The 23,476-nt window shown below is 39.3% G+C and overlaps 1 long non-coding RNA gene across 3 annotated transcripts in view; it reads left to right on the forward strand.

The window, feature by feature from the left end:
* Nucleotides 1-21,145, forward strand: part of LOC109958178 (uncharacterized) — a 30,405-nt gene extending 9,260 nt beyond the window's left edge. The window contains exons 2-5 of one of the 3 annotated variants that reach the window (XR_002274638.1): nt 2,418-2,555; nt 14,178-14,263; nt 17,036-17,145; nt 19,933-21,145. This is a non-coding gene — a long non-coding RNA (uncharacterized LOC109958178). Of the gene's footprint in view, nt 1-2,417; nt 2,556-5,889; nt 5,975-14,177; nt 14,264-17,035; nt 17,694-19,932 lie in introns of those variants that run through there. The other 2 variants (XR_002274639.1, XR_002274637.1) reach the window with 2 other exon arrangements.
* Nucleotides 21,146-23,476: the final 2,331 nt, after the last annotated feature.

Here is a 23,476-nt window from a genome sequence, read left to right on the forward strand (position 1 = left end):
ATGTTCTTTCTGTGTGTGTCACAGCAGACACTGAATACACAGGCAGCCATGACACATAAGTGTACACACATGCATACTGAGAGACATGACACACACAGCAGTGCCAACATGCATGTTGTCAAATACAACATATCACACACACACACAGAATGAATTAGCATGACATGGCTGTGTGGGTGCCTAAGATAGAATGGCATTTTCTATAAACACAATGTTTGTAGATTAGTTGGGGTTAATGATCTGATTGTTTCAGAGCTGAATAGTCTCTCTGCTTGTGGGAAAAGGTAGTACTCTACTGTGCCGTCACCCTCAGTCCCATGGCCCACACAGTATTTATGATATTAGGGAGCTGGGTTCACCACTCCAGCAGTGGTACCAGAACAAAACAGCTAAAATTATGTCTTGACTAACCTCAATGGGAAGGTTCGGTATTTTCTTTTTTTTTAAATGAGGAATTACAAGTTGACTGGCGTTGAGTCAGAGATAGTTAAATATCTCTGATGAAGCCTCTTGGATGAGAGGTGAAACGTCTTCAACCTAAAAACCTAGTCCAGTCGATTTTTCTAAGTTTTTTCAAATTACAAGTTGTGTACTTAAGGCTATTTTTTTTACAAATCGCCCGTTGGAATATCAGCATATTATTTTTGAGCCATGTAAATGTAAAAGCCAAGGAATAGAGCTGTCTCTTAAGTGCTTGTTCATGATTTGATTTGATTTGATTTGATTTATTCTTGCAAGCACGTAAAACAGTTTATATGACAACACACATAATTTTACACATAATCCAATATCAATTTGCTTATACCTACATGCTTGAATGGAGTAGGAAGAAGTCAGACTTATCCAGTCCTACCCCATGACATCATCTTACCATCATTGGTTTGCAAGCAGTAAATGATTCACTTCTTACCCACATGCAAAAGCAGAAGTAAAAATCCAGTTGTTTCTTTTTCTCTTCCCCATCTTTGCTTTGGTGTTTAAAGTTAGCTCCCTATACCAAACCAGAAATAGATCTCTGAAAACGACTTTTTGTGAGTCTCAGGCAACTGAAATTGGTTGGTTCAGTGAGGGCGTAGCCCCTCTAAACCCACCTCCCACTTTCCCAAAAAGACACTTTGAGAAGCCCCTGTCATGTACAGCTGAATGGACAGAAAACTAAAGGGATGCAAGAGAAAGAATGACAAAAAATGTCTCTAAGACAACTACTTATTTCTTTTCCAAATAGACACCCCCCACCCTTTACCCACCAACATATTTTTCTCCTCTCCCTCCCTCCCTTCCTCCACCTTTTGGTTCCTCCTTTCCTCCCCGGCGTTCCTGTCGCGGCATGCCTCCGTTCCCGCCAACCAGCATCACTTGTGGCAAGGCGAGGGGGCAAGAAGAGAGGAGGGGATGAGGCAAACAAAGGAGCACTGTTGCTGCAGTGCTGGGGTTTAGGGGAGGGTCGACACCAGGCTGTAGGGGTGTGGGTCGAGGGTTACAGGCGGAGTGTGAGTGAAGAGGTTAAGAATAGAGATTAAAATAAATGGGAGGGGAGCAATGGTGTCTTTTCTTAGACAAGCAGTGCTAGTCATTTTTACACACACACACACACACAGTGGGGGTTTGTGAGCGATAGGGGAGGGATGGAGATGGTTCATTGTTTCCTTGCCATTGTACAATATTTGCTTAACGCTCCTGCTTTATCTGTGCAGCTGTATGCTGTGAATGAGATGGCAAAAAGTGTGTATGTGTGTGTGCAATGGCACTTGTCACACCTGTAAGACACCTTTATACACACAAAACGTGTCAATTTACAAAGCCATATAACCCCGATTAAAATCATTCTCCAAACACTACAATTACATGTCAGTATAATTACACTTAGTCAGTGCAGACAAAAGGTGAACAATGAAATGGACACAGTAACACACCAAACTATCAATCACTGTCATGCAACCAGACAGCAACATAGTCATCCTATGGCTCTTTTTGCCACTGGTTGACTGTCAGTGCTCCTTGACCCTTATATGAACCTCATTCCTTGTTATATTGAGCAATCTGACCTATTATTTGCAAATACAACACTGGCTAGAAATAATCCCTCAACACTTGGGATGGTATATAACATAACAAAATATATCTTGACTTCAAACTTTGATGTGAGCACATGCTGCTTTAGGTTCACAAACCATGTTGACTTGTAATCTCAATTTCTGCCTGTCTTGGTTCACACATTCTTTCTGTACCATGAGAAAGAAACTGTTTGAAAGGTAACTGAATTTAGGAAGCTGTAACTGAAGTCCCATGAGGTCTGGCTCTATGAATGGAGTAATTTATAATTTATTTTTCTTGATGTGGTATTCTGGTAGTTTTTTCGTTTCCATTCAAACGGTTTTTAATGGTTCATTTCAACTCACTGTCCTCTTCTATTTCAGGTCATGAAAGGAACTGGCACAAGTACAAGAAGCAGAAGAAGCATCAGCAGTGTTAGTCTTCACTGCAGAAGGCAAGGAAGGGAGGCCGAAAGCCACCGAGAGCAGAAGGCAACCAGGAAAAGACAAGTAATGGAAGAGGTAAGAGAGCTTGGTTTGCCCTGGGGTTAGATGTTGCCCATGTTTGTGTCTGTTCTCTGTTACTCTTCCACCTGGTTGCCTGAATCAGATGTGTCCTGGGGATGAGTTTGGGGTTTGCATGTGTGTGTGTTTTTGTTATGTGTAGGAGTGTGCCTGCTTGTTTTTGGGTCTGTCCCTGGTGTTAAGCTATAGCTGCCCGGTGAAGAACGTACTATCCCGAGTCACTTGCTGCATCCCCAAATTCTCTCTTGTCTTTACCACATGCATTTCTTTCTGTCTTCTGGAGAGGAACCTACCAGAAGCACCTGCTTCTATGTGAATTGGTATATTTATTTATTTATATGGGGGTGGCTGTGGCTTACGAGGTAGGGCAGTCGTCTTCTAACCAGCAAGTTGGTGGTTCGACTCCCGGTCTCCCCGCATGCCTAAGTGTCCCTGAGCAAGACACTGAACCCCAAATTGCTCCCGGTGGTTCGACTGGCGCCAGTGTGCGGCAGCCTCTCGTCATCGGTGTGTGAATGGGTGAATGGTGTATAATCTCCTGTAAAGCGCTTTGGCCAGTGTAACACACTGTGAGAAAGCGCTATATAAAATACAGTCCATTTACCATTTTACCATATGATTAGGGCCCTTGGAAATGTAGAAATTACACACAGTGAGACTACTTCGCAGACACTGGCCAACCCTTTTGTTAAATATCTTACATTGTTTTAGAATTAAATTTCATGTAGCATGTTAATATTTTGTACATTTAATTTTGAATTTATAAGGAGTCAGTTTTACTTTCCTCTAATATCAGGTCTGAGTCACTTTGCTTTAAAGGCCCAATAAAACTAAATGGTAGCCAGTAATTCCCTCGTTGTGTACTATATGACAGAGATTTAAGTGTAGTTTTACCTTCTCCAAGGTGTTTCTGTAGGCTCCTCTGTACACTTTTTGTACATTAAACACTTCCAATGTGCAAGTGAACATGCGCCCAGTATAGTCAGGAGCGCTCCTCTGGCTTGAGGTGCACGCGAGATGCTACGTGCTGCACATGCTACGCATTTGGTTTGTGCAACTGCGTATGTGCATGCAGTGTTAACTGTTAACTCTAAATCTGCCTCGCACAGAGTCAGATATCTGAGAATGATCAGCCGGTTGCTGGTCAAGGGTAGTCATGTTGAAAACCGTTTATCTGCCTATTGATCAGTGTATCTCTATATGTTACATTCTTTAGACATAAATGCTCAATATGAGTACAAAAAGAAAGCTGTCAGTGTTATGACAAGGTCTTTACCAGTATTGACTTTAATGAACCCATGTTCCTATCATTGCTGTATCCCACTACAAACTCAACCTGTTATCAGTGATGTTTAGCCCTTTCATTGTTTGTGTAAGAACTCTGAATATACATTCCATTTCATCTTGTATGTATATGACCTTTTCTCCAGATTCCACTAGAACTTAAAAAGCCCCGGCGTTTTAGGGATGCAGGGATGGAAGTGTTACCAAAAGGGAATAGCATAGACAAAAGGCAAGACCCAGGAGTGAAACTGGGAGAAGAACCACCTTGTTTCAGCGGTTATGAAAGAGAGCAGTCTTTCAGAGAGTAATCTTCTCACACTCTCACTCAGAAGCTGAATGCAGCAGTAAATCAGTTTCTATCATGCAAGCATGGCAAGAATGGTTGCCACCACACACAAATATAACAGGATGGTTAAAGAAGAGGGGCAGTGAAAGGAAAAGAAAATGTTTTTTTTTTCTCAGTTCTTCTCATTCTCCCATTTGATGAGACTCTCTTCTAGTGATAGTGTGATTTTTCTTCAAAGTTTGTTTTGGAACCAGTCCAAGGTTTTTTACTTTCTGAGATTACGACCATTCCTAACCCCCTCCCCCACCCCCAATCCTCTTATAGCCCCTTTTTACATTGCCCATTCAATGCAAGAGCTTGCCACCAGTTTTCCACCTCACTGTTCTGTATAAAGGGTACAGTATAGGCATTGGGTGTCAGTGGTGACCCTTCATAATGGTTGTGCACGTAGCCTTGACTTAAAAATTGACTATTGGACAACATGATAAGCATCATGTCTCTAGCACTGGGATTCAGTGTAAAAGGGGCTTAAAACAAAAATGCTACCTTGAAGAAGGGTAAAAACACCGGTAGTTTGCCACAGTCTCTGTGTAAAAAGGGTTTATAAGTAAAGGTGCTTGATATTGTACTATTATTATTATTACAATTGTAGGTTCTATAAATGGTAATGTGCAGGATCTGTTTTCCTTTCTTCACTCCTTGGAACACCAAAGGGTTTATAAGTAAAGGTGCTTGATATCGTACTATTATTATTATTATTACTATTGTAGGTTCTATAAATGGTAATGGGCAGGATCTGTTTTCCTTTCTTCACTCGTTGGAACACCAGCTATAAATGCTTGAATCAATTGGATAAACACTGGATTGGCAATAAAATAGGATTTTAAGTATACTGTATAATATCACAAATAACAGTAGAAAGACTTCTATCTATAGCAGTGCAAATCAAATGATCATACATGCCAAAGATACTTCCAGAAACATTGGTTGTTAGAGAATTGAACCTTTGATGCTTTTGGTTGAGGACTGGTTTGCTGGCCTGCTCTGCCAGTACAAATGTCCTTTACTGTCTCTTCACAGCTCTTTGCACAGTACTTGCAGTATGAATTGTATGTCACAATGATGTTCTACAGATGATAGAATAACTTCAATTCATGTTATTTCAGTTCAATTCAGTTCAGCTCTAGTCACTGCATATCAAGCAAGTCCAGTCGAACTCAATTCTCTTCTAGCTCCTAATGTTCTAACGTTCTCACTCACCTATTTTCAGTCTGTCTGAGCCATGCAGTCTCCTGTTCCCTTTTGAGTGACCAGAGTTTCTCTGCCTCTGCCCCCACCCCCTTTCAAGTTTATGCACATGTAACTACTCTCTGTATTTACATCAGTGTTATTCTTTCTTCAGTCTGTATTAAGGGTTCACTTTCCAAGAAGGTACTCACTGCTTTTGCATGACCCAGTCTTTCTACTATCCATGACCACCAAAAAAGGGCATTCCGCAATTTTAAATGATAGAGGATGGATGCTATACAGTAATTATGTAAAAGAATGTGAAACTGTCCCCCAAGACATTGTCCAATATCAGTATTAATCAGTTTTAATTTTTTGGGCTAAATCACCCCAGATTTGTTGAGTCTCAAGAAATGGTCAAATGATTCAGTTGTATTCTGAAAGGGAAATAAAGAAAGAAAGAAGGTGGAGGATGTTATAAGTAAGTAACCATACATGCCACTGTTATTTCTTCTACATTCTTTTCCTTTCAAGTGTGTCTGTTCTATGCTTCGGTGGAAGAAGGTCTTTCAGGAGCAGCCGAGTCTGTCTAAGCTGGCTTTGAAAGCTGCAGGACTCAGTAAGCAGCATGGTTCTCTTTTGGTGTCCATTTGTGTTTATGAAGGTGGATTTCCAACAGTGTGTCACATGGTTTCATATTTCATTAATGCATATGGGAAAATGACAGTCAAATGAGTCACTCCGTCAAGTCATATTGATTCACTGCAGGACCGGGGACAGAGTGGGTAATCATCTGTTTCACGCTCATGTGAAATAACTGGCAAATGATGGACAGTGGCTTACAATGAGGAGGAGAGAAATCCTACTCAGTTGGGGAAAAGCTGTACAAACCTGATGGCCAAGTGTCAAAAATAGTAACATTTGTGTATACGCAAAGACTCCATAAAACAAAAAAATGCTTTCCTATCAAAGCCCCCTCCCCTTGGCAAAGCCGCCATCAACCACTAGAGGATTAAAGATTAGAATGGGAGCTTTTATTCAATTTGAAGCCACAGCAGTTTCAAAATGGATGGATAGAAGAATGGATGGAAGATTGATGGGGATGAGGGGGCAGAGATAGAAAAAATTAAACAGAGACGGAAGGTGGTTGCAGGCAAGATTTCAAAGAGAGCAGGAACAAAAAGAAAGAGAAAGTGATGTTGGTGGAGCGCAAGAGAATTGTCTATGATGGAAACCAAAAAGATACTGGTACTGTAAACAGAGAAATGAGGGTGAAGGCCAATACATTCTTCTAATGTCATTATAAGGCCATAAAATGCTGTACTTCCTCGCCTCTCTCTAATTGCTGAGAGGGTTAAGATGGGGGAGACTCGTGTACCTACTTACTAAATGAGGCCCCTAAATCTCACTGCTTGGCCTTGGGGGCTTTCTTTGGGATTGCTATGCCAGCAACATGGATGCAGAGAGAGCAGTTCTGAGAAGGAAGGTCTATGTTTGAATTTATTGTTCTTTTGCGTGAGATTAAAGTTGAGAAATGCAAAGATGAGACTGGGGAGAAATGATGTATTTTAATGATCCCCTTAGTTATCTTACCAGAAATAAAAGTGAATAGAGTGACAGATAGTAAGAGGCAAAAATCTAAAGACGGGGCTAAGAGTAAAAATATAATGCACTTCCAGGCTATTTGCAACAATCGCTTGAAAATAAGACTATGAAAGAACAAACAGAGGTGGAAAGAGAGGATTTCATTGACTCAAAGGGAAACGGCCACAGAAATGGCTTTGCTTCCCCAAGGAGCTGTATGCTGCACTCTTAAAAATCTGAAAAGTAATGCTTGCCATCATTGGAAAAGAAAACATTTTCATTTTATAAAGTGCTTGTCTAAGGGACCCTGCCCCAGCCTCTAATTCTCAAATAAGCACACCAACAGTGCCTTCAGAGGAAAAGTCTTTATTTTTTTCAGAAAATGTGCAAACTTACTTTAAGCCATGCACTAAATATAATAAATAAGATGAAGTAGAATGGAAGAGCCATTAATTATTAGCTTCATAGATGACATCATTTTGAAAATAGTGTCTTATGAAACATTCCAGAGCATGAATCATAAGATATAGCAGGCCCTTACCAAAATAAAGCCTTTTACTACTTCCAGCTATTTTATATGTAGAGTAACCTTATGCTCGGAGACCTGATTGATGTTCTATTGGTGGGAAGGAGGGTAGCATTTAAACTGGAAAAAAAGAGCAATGCTATTTCTTCTTAACTCTTACTTTTAAATATTTGATTGCATTGTATATTGATTACAGTAGTAATGCATACGAGTATCATTTGCTTTTTACATTGATTCACACCACCGAGTCCATGCATCTTGTGGTTTTTTCTTTCTATCAATGTGCTGTATATTTAAAATTAATGGTAATTTCAGGCATTGCAGTTTTGCTTTCCAAAATGTCTTAAATTTTATCTTTGTGAGTTATACTGAGCTTATGCATTGTCCATTTAACTTTTGCCTATTTTGATGACGGGATGTAGGGATATACAGTAGTGTGTCTCAACTTGCTAGACTACAGGAGCTGTATAGCAGTTGCCTTTTTTGTGCTGGGTTTTATCAGTGGGTGAGAGAATGAAAAGGCGTCAAAGGCAGCCCCTTAAGCTTTCCATAATGCATCCCAAGAGGAGACAAAGGCCTGCATTCACTGCTGGGTGTCGATAAGACCTATCATTAGTCTGCCATTGGAGGTACTACCAACGCATACAAACAGACTTATGCACGCACACTCACATAGACAGAGTGCAGTAGGATACTTATTCCTGTGCCCCATTTTGTTTTTCCACATAAATGCATAAATATTCATATGCATGTCAGAGGACTGAAAGAAGCAGCCAAGCTCAACTTAAATCGAATAAAGGCAGAGGAGTGGACCCCCTGCTGCTTTCCCATCATAGCAGAATTCACTCAGCCTCACATGGCTGGGGCATCCACACCCACCTATATGTCGTCTGTGTATGCATGTGTGTTCTGGCATATATGGCTGCAACTTTTAGTAGTTAATCGTACAACAAGCTAAAGTTAAACAAATGCACAGAACTCTAACACCTATGTTTACGTAATGTACCTCGATTATTTATAATGAAGATTCTAAGGGTTAAGAAAAAACAACAATTAACAAAAACTCATTTTAAAGTTGGCACGTGTTGCATTTTTAAATATTACTGTTATATCCTCGTCAGACTAATGGTGGTTTATTATACATTACAAGTGCAACCATTTGCTTTTGTACCTGTGTTATAATGGTATACTGCATTTCCTTTACTTTCTGCCACAAAAACGATATTGCTACAGTACTTGCTATACTGTATTTGGCCTGGAAGAATGACACTTTGTTTTGGTTTGTCCTGTGAAATATTTTGTGTATTAGCAGATACAGGGTTAAATGTAGTTTAAAGCTGGTGGAGGATGCCAGCCATCTTCATGATAGAACTTGTTTACAGTAATAATGCAGATGTCTCAGAATTAATGTAGTATTGACTTTTTGTTGATAAATGCTACACAAAGTACATTTACTTAACAAGACAGCAGTAAAATTAGGTGCAAGAAGAGAAAGATGGTTGGGTTTCCTGTTAGCATTTTCCTGTGTGTAGACTCAAGGGAGGATGATGGCACTGCTGTCTAGATCTTAAGTAGATGATGGACCATAGCGCCTATTCCCATTCCCTCTCTTTAGCTCAGCCCCCTCGAGAATATATGAGTTTGCTTACCTTCCCTTGCTCTGAGTTCCCGGCTGAATGCCAAGTGTTGGCTCAGGGTCATTAGTCTCACTGCTTGGAACAAATGGCATTCGATAGTATCTCAGCTAATATACAACAGAAACAGATTAACCCCTTGATTCTTAGTATATTGAAAACATTATGAAAGAAAGTGTGGACTAGGTTGATGACAAGTTTTTTTTTGTATTAGATTTTGAGAGTCCTCCCTTTTTGGGGCCTTAGACTGTAGCTACATTTCAGCTAAACATCACAGTTGTTTCCCTGAAAACAAAAACCACAGAGAAAGAAGTGGGCTGAGGATCAAAGCCTGTGGAGGATTTGTCTGGCAGATAGATGCTGGGGTCCTGTGTGGAGTCTCTCTCTCTCTCTTTGTCTTTGCCTCCGTCTTCATGTTCCCCCCCCACACACACACACACACACTGCCAGCTTGAAAATTATAGATCATGAAAAAGAACAGTGCAGTCACAACAACCTCCTCCCTGGAGCAGACACCTCCTTATTACAGCACACATGCACGTGTGTGTGTGTGTGTGTGTGTGTACATGCAAGCATTGGCGTGTTTTTTCCACCTTTTCATCAAAGTACCAGACTTTGTACAAATTTTGATATTGCTATTTCTTCCCAGCTCTTTTGATATATTAATCATCTACTTGATTTGAACTTCCTGCAGATTTTATTAGCAAAGCCTCTGCAGTAACCTTTATAGTCTGGGATCATTTACAAATCCCAGGATACAGGAGAGAAAATCCAACAATAAACAATATAAAATCAAATTGCCTTTGTAACCTCAGTGAAAACAACTTCACATAGTACTGAATATGTTTATTTCCATCTAGAGGTAATGTGTTCTCTAAAACGCGCTTTCCGTAAAGACATTGAGTTTTGTGGCCTCTTGGTTGGGGGGTGGGGTGGCTTAGATTTCTGTTTATCGGCAAAAAAGACATGCCCAGAGGATGGATATAATTAAGACAAGTGACTATTTTTTCCCTTTTTTCCCCTGAGTAAGGAGGGTGTATGAGCAGCTGCTCTGGGTGGTCTAGCTCTACATGTCTCTACTAGATTTTATTGCAAAAAGGCACAATATGGTAAGAATACAGATGTGTTCTGACAAAGCACAAATATCAGAAGATATAATTCTTTCAAACATAAATACAGTAACTGGTATAGAAATGAAAACAGCTATCCCACTTGTTTCTTCATCTGGTGGCCCTGTTGGTTGTTTGAGCATAGCACAGCATTGTTTTTCTTTTTAAAGCAGAACTGAACAAAGCAGTTGCCAGAAATACCTGACATTTATACTATAAGTAGAACTTATTTGCTTTAATTTGTCAGTGCCTTCTCCACAGAACGAACTTTAGCTTTTATCCACTCATCTTAAAGTTTCATCCAAGTGTCTATTTAGGGATTTGCCAGATTTTCCAAAAATACTGTTTTAAGTATAGTGATCTATATGCTATTCTTGGATGAATTTTTATACTGTTGTACTGTTCCCAATATTGTACTGTATTGTTTGTATGCTATCTATTATTCTTGTCCGTAACCCATATGCTTCTGTCTTGCCCTGACCTCAAGGGTTTCTTCTCTTGGGTTATACAAAGGTTAACTTTCTTACTGCAGTTATTATACTCAGTGAACCAGAGACAAAACTTGTACTAAGCTGTGGGATTTTGCGTAAAGTGCATACATCTTACTCTATCAAGATCTTGTATTTTAGCCCTGGGTGGCCCAGTGGGAGTTGAACTCTTAACAGTCATAATGTTTGTATTGTTCTCTGCCCATTGAGCCAAACAGGACTACAAGTACATAAATAGCTCATTAATAACTTCTAGCTGGGTTCATTTATTTGACTCTGCCGCTTCTCTGAAGTATTTGGTGGAGAGAATAAAGTCATCTAGGTTTTTATAAATAAGCTTTTGGAATAATGTGACTGTCGTATGACCCTAACCACAATGCTTTGTCATTTATCTGATACATGCAAACACTACATGCTCTTAACAGCACAGTTTGTCTTAGTTGTTAGGAGTATAACTTCTGATTGTCCTACACAGTGTCTTTTAAAACACAATTGGAAACAAAAACTGCAAGGCCGGGTTATTCCACAACAATGGCTTTTCAAGCAGTCAATGCTCATTAATAGCATATTCTTGTTAACACATAAAAAACCCCTGTACCATCAAAACGTATGTTAATTTGCAACTTTCTTTTTTCCTTTTGCGTGAATTGGCTCATTTAGTCGGCAGAGGGAACGCAGATCTTTATTGTTGCATTTTGTTTTGAGGGCGCCTAAACACGTGGGTGGTCCTAGGGTTTTTTTTTTTTGTTGTTGTTTTTTTATGTACTGAGCAGCACATGAATCTGTTAATGAGAGTATAAATTGGTGACTCCGTGCTGGGACCTTAATATCCTCCCAGGTCTCAGCAAGTCTGCTTACTGGAGCAGAGAGGGATGGGAGTGGGGGTGGGGGGACGACGACAATGAAAGAAATGGAGAGGTGGGAGAGAAATGATGCAGGAGGTGGTTAAAAAAAAAAAAAAAAACATAGTGGGTTGTAGGAAGGAGCATACCATAGAAAAGAACAGCAGTAAAGAATACACTAGCTTGGTCAGACAGAAATAGTAAATTTCATGTATATTCTGGCAGATGCAGGCAATTGAACATAAGGAAACTTTAGAAAGAGAAACAAAGCGGGGGAGGGGGGGCAGTTCTTAAGCGGCATAAAAGGTTTCATTTCTCCTTAGGCTGTGGTGAGCAGCTTTCCTGTGCCACCCTGTTTCACTGTGTTTAACATCAAAGTGAAGTATGAACAATTGAGGCAATTTTTCATCTGGCCAAGGTCAATCATTGTTCTTTTTCTGAGGATGTAGATCCGGCTGAGAGGAATTCGGAGGAACCCCATTTCACTGGCAAATCTATTTTAGCAAGCCGCCTTTCAGTAACCTTTTGGACAATTTGTCTTTTCTTTTTATGTGCTTTCATTTGTAACTAGGTTTTCAGATTGTACATATAATTTCTAAGAATTTTTAGGTCCAGTTATTACAGCTGGTGTGTTATTGTTTATGTTTTTAACATGGGTTTCAATAGAGCTGGGTCTAGGCAGCTTTTTTTTTCTTTATAATACATGGGGTTTGCTACAAGCAGTATGAAGGAAAAGAATAGATTGATATGGTGATAAAAGATTACTGCTACATATGTACAATAAAATGGTTAGGTTGCAATCAGCTGTAGACTCTGCACACTATTTTCTCATTTAGTACTGTGAACCTGGTCATGGATCAGATTTAAGATCAAACACTCCACTCCTGATGTTTAAACAAATCAAAAATGCAACCCGGTGGGGCAAACATACCTCTAATTTCTGTAGAAGCACTTGTACTTGCCAAATCTAACCACAACCACTCACTAATGGTTCTTGAGCTAAAGATAAAATAAGTAAAAAATAAAAAAAAAGGACTCTTAAAACTACATGATGGTGCTCAAAGAAATCATTAATACAGCTCAAGGGGCTTAGGAAACATTTATGAATATTTCTTCCAACTTTAATGTGCTTATTGACCACGAATAAACTCGCAGCTTTCAGTACACAGCATGACTCATTATTAGTCACAATGGGAGACCAAATGGCACTTCACATCCAAAAAAAAAAAACCTGAGGGAATGCAGAGGATACCCAAGACTGAGACAATAGAAAAACTGAGATATGATTCAATACTACTATTAATACTGGTAGTGTTAATACTATATTTTGATTTGTGTGAATTATTATCCAGATCAAGGCCATAGACGAGGTTTACCACTGTTCGCTTAAGAACCGAAACAGTTAACAGAAATGTAACCAGGAAATGAATGACATTAGCAGATTAATTAAGGATGGAAATTATCATGAGTTGCAGCTGTGGTTCATTTATCTCTTTTTCCCTTTTGCTTGTGTAGAGAAGAATAGTAACATAACAGGGAAAAGACAGCATTAGAACTGTCATGAACAAATGGTAAATTAATGAAAGGGATGATGTTACATCTTTTTATGGTTTTGTTACCCTCATAATATTTAATTTATCTCACTGAAAGTAATTTAAATGCATGTTTATAGTAAATCTATGTGTAGGTTTATGTGAATACTAGGAAGGATACATTAGTTGACCCCCTGCTGCATCTCCAGGTTGTACTTGTTTTTCTTTCTCACTTTCCATCTGGTCAGCTTAAGATGCGGTGCTCTAAAATTCCTTTTGATAATTCATCTTGTCTTGGTGCACATCACTCCCAGCCTCATCATGCTGTGAGTATGTCAGACACCAAGCTCAGTATAATACATCAGAGCCAGTGCTGTCCTTATCCTGAAATTCTTTATTGTGTTCAGAGCACCACATAAAAGCACATCAGTGACATTTCAACATTATTAGAAGAGACGTAACAGCCATGATGACTCACAATTTCTAGCATGTTTTGTCAAGATTTGATTTTACAGACTGCAAAGTGGCTTCAAAAGCTGGTTCCATATGTTCGTGTTAGAGGGGCTCTTGTTCTTGAGACATCACTGTATTTTGTTTTTTCACCCATCTTATGTCCAACTACTTTTTTAATTGACAAGACAAATCATGTGTTAATGTACACACATACAAAATGACTTCTTGTTAGTGCTTCTCAAGACCATCCGGAGAGTTTATATTGGGGTGTGAATGCATTTGGTGCATGTATAAAATTGTGTGAGTTCTTTAGAGGGGATGAAGTGCAGAGCTTTTACAACTAATACTGCTACACATCACTCAGCACTGTTGAATCATTTAAGAATACACACACTGTATATTATTTAAGATGGAGGTGCTATAAACTATGTGAAAAGAGCACATTGAATTCAGTGCAACAAAGCATTGTCTTGGTTACAAGGATTTGTCTCTGTCTTTTTGAGTGTACATGCATGTGCACTGTTCATTAACTCAGGCTGCAGATCACATTGTGTGTGTGTGTGTGTGTGTGTGTTTGACATTTTAATAATACGGTTTACCAAACAACACCTGCATTTATTCTGTGCTTTCTTTTTCTGTTTGTTGCCTGCCCAGGTCCAGACATGAAGGAGGCAGGCATGTGTGCACGTGCACATACAAACACCTAGAGTCTGTCTGCAGTCTACCATCAGCCTACCACAGTAAGAATCAGACACCACTGAGGCTGTTGCTGCTTTTTTTTCTTGTAGATAAAGTGCCTACTTGTATCACAAAATTCTATAAATTCAATAATTAAAAAAAAACAACCTGAATTCAGTAATTTTAACATAATAGGACACTTTGAGTATAGTTTCTTGGTGCTCTTCAATAGACTGTGAAAAGAATGTTATTATTCGAATTTGACTCATTTTGGGGAACAAATTTTATGCAGTGTCATTTTACATATGGAGTAACTGTGCATGTCTGCTGTCATGTATGCCATCTGTAGTGTGTAAGTGTGTGGGTGTCTTTGTGCGTGCGCATGCAGTCAAAACCAATTTCTGAATGTGCCCCCACCCAAATCCATTCTGCACCCCTCCCGGGCTTCCTAACATTCTGCTTCACCCTCCCCCCCACCAAAAGAAAAAGTGCTGAAATTACAACTTGTGAGGCGGTATTGTGCGAAACCCTTCCCTCCCTCTCATTCAATCTATTTGCCCTTCTTGTTCCTCCTTATCTTTTTCTCATTATGCATCTGTTTTGAATGACTTCGGGTTTATTTTGATGTTCATTAAACTGTCAAACAGCTGCCTGTGGTAATTTGCATCTGTTGTTACAGTGAATAAAATTCAGAACAAGGTTAACAAGGTATTAATAATGTTGGCCTCTGTACGAGTTAGTATTTATTTTTTCTTTTTTATGATCACTGAATATCTGTGTTTGTACGTTTACTTAACTGCTTTGGATGCAACATCTCATAAGTAAATGAATATAAAAATGAATTGAATGAAATCTGAATTGATCTCTCGATTGTATTTCCAGGTTATCACAATCAGGCATGCAAATGATGCATCTATACTTCCTTTTATCAACTAAAGTAGAACCGAAAACAAGATCAGTGTTTAATGGGTTTAAAGGTGGTTTAATAACCAACAGTTCACATAAGCATACAAAAAATGTTTGAGTTTGACTACGGTCACATATGGATAATGCTCAGTAGTATTTCATCCTAAATGTCTGATATATGGCAGGTCTTTCCCAGGGGGGGGGGAATTGTCCCAAAGCAACAGCAGCTTGTTTGCAAGAAATAAAAACAGGGTAGTTATCATGTGATTGCCAGAACAGACTGTAAAGAGTGCCAGCTAAGGCTTAAACAGAAAATCTAGTTAAAAAAGACTTGGTTATGATTTGGTAATACATGAAAATGTTAGCAGAAACGATATGGGTAAACTAACTAAATAAATAAATAAATGAAAAGGAGAAATTCTAGGATTGCTACTTGTAGGAAGCTTAAATCAGAATGCTGTCCCATCCTTCTTGGTTTCTAGCATCAGGTTAACTGACAGCACCACCCTCACAGTGACAGTGTTGCTAACCAGCTTTAATGACACACTCCGTTGGGCTTTGTCTGCGTGGAGATAGCTTGGTGAACAGTCGGCTGAGGTGCGGCATGAGTGTGTTTGTGTGCCAGCTATTAAAGCCCTTGAGAATCAGAGACGGAAGACCTTGCGCTGCTAATGGATGTGTCTATTGATGTTCCCATTTTACACCACACTGTAAACGATAGGGCAATGATTGTGTTGAAGACGGAAGGAGGTGGAGGAGGAGTGGAGAACGGTTTGACCGGGTGATGATAACAAGGGAGGTTATTATTTGGCGCCCTGCAGAGTCCCTTTCTGTCGTGTGTGTGTGTGTGTGTGTGTGTGTGTGTGTGTGTGTGTGTGTGTGTGTGTGTGTGTGTGTTTTGACAGAGAGGCACTCTTCCTCCATCTCTCTCACTGCCTATTGGTTATTATTCACTTCTCGCTTTTTCTCCCCAGTCTGCTCTTCTCTCATGACATTACTCACTGCTGCTAGACTACATCCAATTGTGGTTTTCTCTCCCCCACATCCATCTCTATTTCACGTTTCTCAGTGGCCCTCCTGTTTTTAAAAAATGTACAGTGCAGATATCTTTGGTGATAGTAGATGAAATAGCAGAGGGAATAATGCAGCAGAAGCAGCAAAACAGTTTCTCGTCATAAACATTTTGGAATAGCAGGGTGTCCTTGAAATATATATGTTTTCCCCCAGCACTGTGTGTATGTGTATGTGCGTGCGTGTCCTGTCAGTTGCACTCAGTGTGTGTGTGATGAATATGAATACAGTCAGCCTGCCTGCAGGTTTGGCAGGGGACCGCCTCCAGCTGGACTCAGACCCCTACTCGAGTGTGTCTGTGTGTGTTTTTGTGAGTGTAGCTGTACACGTCAGCCTGTATCTGTCAACGCTGTGACAACCTGAGGATGAAATAACGAAGCAAAAAATATACAACGCAGTACACCACTTGGCACATGATGCATCTGAAACTTCTCAACACAGACGAAAGAATCCAATTTCAGCATGAGAGGGAATAAAACTCCTTGCTCTGCTTATTGAGATATTTATACAGTTAAACTTTTTGTTTTTCTAATTAGATGGAAGTGTATGTCTGAAACAGGCGCAGGTTTTAATAAATTCGATGGAAGTGTATGTCTGAAACAGGCGCTGGTTTTAATAAATTCTTGCAAATGTTTAATGTCCTGTTTCAGTGCATGTAACATCCTGCCTTTCCCACAATTATCGTAATCAACCCCATTTTTCCTAATCTATCTTGTCAGTCCTCAGGTGTGCGTGTGTGTTAACTTGTTAACTGCATATTGTTTGCTAGAAGGTTAATAATGTTTGAATTTGTAAATATCTTGTCAGTGTATTAAAAGTCCATTTATCATCTTGTGTGTATGTGACTGTAATTGCAGGGCAGTAGATAAAGAGGGAGACGCCATCCCAGCTGTAACAAGATGGAAGAAGTCAGCATACACTCACAAACATGCCCGAGAAGCGCACAAAGCCAGAGGCACATGGGCAGGTGAGCATTAAGCCAGGCAGCTAAACAGATCACGTCGCGGTATGATATCTACAGACAGGCAGATAGAGGAGGCTGGCCTGTACCTGCAGGCAGAGAGCAAAAGCTCACAGCACCCTCGCCAGGAATTTCCTCCCCCTCCTGAGAAACAAAATGACTGAAGTTGAGAGAGAGAGAGACATAAACTGGGATTTCCACTGAAATGTTTTATGCAAACCAAATTGTTGCCTTTTTCTCATCTGAAGTAGAATTTTTTTTTTGTCTTGATAAAAATGAAGCAGTGGAGTCTCATTTGTCAAATGTGAAAGCTGTTTTTACACCCAGCATTGTACTGCATCTCTTAAAACGGTTCAAAAGAGTTCTTATCTCTAAACTGTCTTACAATACACACCTCTGTAGTCTAAAATAAGCTTAATCAATGGATAATGTAAAGCTAAATCTGAAAGGACAGCAAGATGGAAGAGAGGGGAAACTGTAGTACTCATACATGTTGAAATGGTAGCATAAAAACCTGTCCCAAAATCCTCCATATTAAAAAGAATGGCACATTCACACGCTACTGTGAAATTGAGTACAGACTGCTCTTTTGTTACTTTGGAGTAATTCAATCACCTCCTGTATGATTTGTCTTTCTGGAATTACTAGGCTGTTTTGACAGGGTCGTCGGTACTAATTGTGAAACTTTGACAGTATCCATTACGCAAACCCGTTCTGCTAGTTTCCTATTGTTAGAGCTTCTCCTCCAGCTATGACATTTTTAGTTTTTATAGCTTTCTTTCATTCACAATCTGCTCAGCATATGTGGCCTTTATCTTTGGCATCCTGTATCGCATTCATAGTAATTCCCTTGTGTCAGATGCCTGCTACAGTTAGTATCAACCACTGAGCAGCTGCACTGAACAAACTGTGGGTTATGTTGTTGCCCAAGAGAGCCTCAACAGTAGTTACTAAATAAGGGAGCGCTATTAGCTCACTTAGGCACAGACCTTCCCAACTGATCCAGCAATTCACTGCCCCTCACAAACATGTTTCACTTCTCTTTAGCGTACCCTTGTCCTTGAATTGAACTTGTTTTGCTCAGTAGGCAGATCTGCCATGTTCTGTAATCAGCATTATACCTTGGCTGAGGCGTTCTTTTTCAAATGTCTTTATATTTAGCCTAAAAAACACTTTCCAAAGTTTTTACAAGTCACTCTCTCCCCACCACATCCACTTATCTAAAAATGATTCAGTGGTTAAATGTCAGCTGTCCGAACCATTAAGGCCAGCATGTTAGACAGGACACTCTTGCCTGCCCTCTGCTTCCTCCCCCCTCTGTCTGTTCTTATTCCTCTCGCTCTCCCCAGTGTCCTTCCTCTCTCCCCTTAGCCACCCCCACTCTCCCAAACCACGCACACACACACACCAAACCCAGCCTGGTTTAAGGGCTGATGTGCAGACCTTGTCATTCAGATTATGGCCACATCATCGTCTCCTCCCTCTCCCTAGCTGCATATCCCAAGATCTTTCTTCCTACCATCTCCCTCGTCCTGCGGCCAGAGAAGACCTTATAAAGCAGCTCCTTCTCATCCACTTGTGTCAATTCCAACACTGTCACTCAAATCACAGTTCGGGAATGTGGAGAGAAGCTGAGTTAGCGGTGTCCCTTGCGGCAAGGACTGTGCTTTTTTTATCCAAGCATGGGTTTATGTGTCAGCAGCAAGCCAACAGTTTTTTTTTTTTTTTTTTTTTTATTGAGTTACTTTGAATTATGATATATAGTTTTTCTCATAACTGGAAAGCTTCTTCTGAAGAATACATCATCTAAGGTACACAGGAAATGACAAAGTAGAGGCAGCACTTCAAATGAAAAGGAGAAGAGAAGCAGCGTACTTAGCTTTCTGGCATGCTATAGAAATCTTTAAAAATCTTCAAATATATTGATTTTGTATTAGCAAAGACAGAGTGATAATGTTATTTTAAACTGCTTTGTGTGAAGAGGATTTGGCAGGAGATGAGATATCCACCACATCATCTTGGTCACTCCTCATCCTTCCTTATAAAGCATCTTAACACCATACTTATTATTCGACCACATCTTGACTCAGTGCCAGTTTTATTGTCACACCACATCTAATTGGTACATCAGGTCTGTGGCATCTGATTTCTCTCACAGATTCTTGACTTTTTTCCTCATGATCAGCAACACTGATTCAACGCTGCATAATAATATCTTTCATGCATGATGGTGGACAGTTTCTTTACTGGTATTAGCAGTCTTCAGTCACAGTGCCACATCATAGCGAGAACAACAGATGCTGATTGATCTGGATGAGTCGACAGTTTCATACCCATCTTCCTCATCCTTCAGCTTGCATGAAGCCCCTGAGGCATATTGGTGCTTCTCTAGAGGCCGTGCTGCTGTGCTTGTGACAAGTGGCAGCAGCCTCCACCCAGGTGCTGTGTTTACTAAAACCCACTATGAGTCATGAGTTTCGAGATGACTTCCCTCTTCTGACTGTTACTTGTAGTGGAATAAAACATGTTCCCATACAGTAATACTGCCTTTGACATCACAATGAGCATGTGTCATAAGTTAACAGTTCATAACGCTCATTTGGTGACAATCAAATGTTGCCACTGTCAGGACTTAAGCAGGAGTTTTTCGTTTGTTTGTTTCCTGTTTACAGGGGCACTGGTACTGGAGAAAGAGAGAACAGGAAGCCTGAATCTAATAACAAATTGCATCTGCTGTGTATCACAGCATGTCTGTTCCTTTGATATTAATGTTTTTCTGTCTTTTCTACTCAGGTGCACTTTGTGAATGCAGGTGCAAAGAACGTGGTGAAAAAGCACAGTGGATGCATTTCTATGACCTCTAATTCTAAGAGATACCAGATTACTGTTCAGGGATGAAGTTTGTAGATATCTGATATGTCAAAATGGAGAAAATAGCTTCATCAAGTATGGTAAAACACAAATGGCATTTTGAGTGTTGTTCTTGCCCAACAAAGAAGGGACAGAGTTAGAAGCCTCTCTGCCCACAGAGAAGACTTGGTCCCTCTGCAAAACTAAGCAGAATGCCATCTCTGGTCACCATCAGGTCTGTGTTCGCCCCAGTGAACATTCAACGCTGTCGGTGAGTTTGAGCTAAATTGAAAAAACCATCGACCGTTGATTGTACCCTGTGGCCAGCCTTTGTCACTCCTTGTCTCAAAAAGAAGTCAAACGCATACAGAAACCTGCACACAAGCACAGCCGGCAACTTCTTAAACAATCACATGAAGAACAGTGTTCCTCCACAAACAAGCAAACAAAAATACCCCCCAGCTTCTAAAGCACAGCAAAGGTCACAATCAACATTCATTGCTGTCGGTGGGTTTAACTGTGTGGAAGAGCTCACTGAACGATGAATGCAACTGTGTCCCAGATTTCATCTGACCGTCACAAGGGATAGTGTCACAATATGCTGATGAGGGTATTATTTATTTCTCCGCCTGCCCCCCGCTTTGCCTCCCACCAACAACAGACTGTGTGAGAGATTGCATCGTGATCATGTTGGCCGGAGCGAAGGGGTCCACGTCTGGCTACATCAGCAGGGGAGGAAGGAAAAAAGATGCAAGAGATAGCTGGAACAAATTATCTTTAAATAAAAAATGAAGAAAGACTGTATGGCTTGTATTGGATCTAGGATTTGGTAAACTATTTAGTTGTAGTAAATATTACATGAAAAATAGATGGAAAGAATATTTTAAAAAGAACAGATGCATTCCACAATAATCAAGGACCTTTTTGGAATAAAAATGATTTATGAAGTTTATCAGCCAAAACACATATTTTTCAAATGGTAGACATCATAAAAAAGTGATATATAATATAAATGCTCATTTGGTTTTCATATATTTTTCTGCCAGATAAAGGAATTAAAGACTGATCATGCTATATAACTTTACTATGTAGTCCTGATTGTTACAATATTATATGCTGCTTGGTTTGTTGTAATTTATCAAATAAACTGTTGACCGATTCCACCTTCTATGATGTGTTGGATCTTTCTTCATTTGTGTGCTGGTTTGATTAGAGGAGATGTGGAAGTGATTAAATTTAATTTATCATAGTCCTTTCTGCCAAGCCTCAGAAAAATTAAAACCATCTGCAGTAGATTTCCGCTATTGATCATAAGAGCTCACAGTGATCTAAAACATTTTTAAATGCAGCCATTTAGTATTACCACAGACTAATTATCAACTACTTTTTAACAGTGCTAATCTTCTGGTTTGTACTTTTGAGTTGTACAGTGTTTCAACACCTAATTACCTCAAAATGTACTGAAAGGAACTTTTGTTTTTTGTTAGCTTTTTTTTTTTTTTTTTTTTTTTGCTATTTGTGTGTTTAATGCTAGTTCTAAATATTCTTTACAATTATAGTGTTTTTGCGTAACTTGTACTTACTGACAAATTCATATATAAATGTCTTCTTAATAAATAAAAGTACTGGAAGTAGTCCTATACATTTTTGTGTATAGGAATTGGGTACTATATTGATAACTATCTTTTGATTTAACAGATTAGCCATCACGTACAAACGATAGCGGTACAGTTATGACATGAATACAAACATAACCAAATCCAACAAGCTGTCAGAGTAGTTAACAATTACCCACTTGAAACTGGGCTACTTTGTAAGGACAATATTCACATTCTCTGTCATTTGTGCCATGGAATTGTCATTTAAATTTAGATGTAAGATGACGAATGTAATGCTACAGTGTAAAATAAATTAATAAAACTGTTTCAGTTTAACAAGCACAGCCAGCTGTTTATCAAGTTTGTTTACTTCAAAATTTAAAGTAAATTAATTATATAAATTATTTCAATTTTTTAAAGAGCAGAATGTTCACTAAGCTCACTGGCTGTGTTTCACTGCATGAGAAGATCACAAATAAATGGAGAGAGGAAGGTTTTTTTGTTTTTTGTTTTATAAAAGTTTATTTCCTGGTTAAATTTGGAGCATGAACGGTAACGTGGTGCTGATTAAACAGCCATATATAACTGACTTTTATAATCTGCTGGCTGAGCTACATGCCCGGTTCTGAAGAGTTCAGACTCTGTATCATGATTCACTGCTTGATCAGCAAAGATAAAGAACATTACTGGCACAACTGGAAAACCCCATTTTAAATGGCCTTTTAGTTTCATTTACACACCACATAAGTCATAACTGTAATTTTAAGCTTTCACAATAGCCCTGCAATATACCGGAGTATTGGAGCAGTACAGTATCACAAGCTTTTTTTAAATAAAAGTGTAATTTTATGACTGCCTTTAATACAGAAGATTTATTCTGCACACTTTTAAACTATTATCTCAAGAGTCTAAATTGGGTATCTGTGGCTCAGGGGATAGAGCGGTGGTTCGATTCCTGGTCTCTTCAGTCCACATATCGAAGTGTCCTTGGGCAAGACACTGAACACCTAGTTGTCCCTGGTGGCCAAGCAGAAACTAACAGCGCCACCATCAGTAAGAACTTTCCCCATGGGGATTAATAAAGTACAATAATAATTAAAAACTTAACTAAATTAAAAAGTCAGGTCACAGGATTTAGTGGATGACACTAGACAGAAATAGATGACATACATGGTGTCTAATGCAGAAGCCACGATGACGCTCGTAAAAGTGCTGGCTAACCACTGACAAGAAGCTGCATATATGTGAAACAGAATGAGTCACAATAACAGTAATTGAAGACCACTGCTCCTAAATTAGAATTCTTGCAAAGCGACCAATGGCAAACTAATAACTAGTATGGTAAAACATAGGTTCAGACTGTTTCTGTACCACTTACACATATTAAAATAAGTGTGTGAAGATGAATTAGGGTTTTAAATATCGTGTTAAACTGGGGTATTACACATTATGAAAACCAACCTATAGCTCTTAATGCAATATTACAGTTTTTCACAATTGCTAAAACAATAAACCCCATTCTCTGAACTAAATTCTCAATAGCCTAAACCAGTTTGTCAAATAAATCACTCTTTCTGCAAAACCTTAAACAAGTTCAGGCACTTAGACTCTGTTAGCAAATCTCATGCACTCTTTTTGCTAAACTCTAAACACATTCTCACTCAGTAAAACACAATTCGCACTGTGATGAACTTGTGTTGCAAAACACTAAAGAGAGGACAGCAGAACTTAAACACAACTAAAGCACAGTTGTCATCGTTTATACACAACGATTCAAAATTGTTCACACTTGTTTCTAATTATGTGATGAGAAGGTACAAATCATAAGCCAGTTCAAAGTGCACAGATGGCACGAGTACATCCATCAACTATAGATAACAATATGAGAG

The sequence above is a fragment of the Monopterus albus genome, unplaced genomic scaffold, assembly GCF_001952655.1.
Source record: "Monopterus albus unplaced genomic scaffold, M_albus_1.0 scaffold31.1, whole genome shotgun sequence".
NCBI classification, from domain to species: Eukaryota; Metazoa; Chordata; class Actinopteri; order Synbranchiformes; family Synbranchidae; genus Monopterus; species Monopterus albus.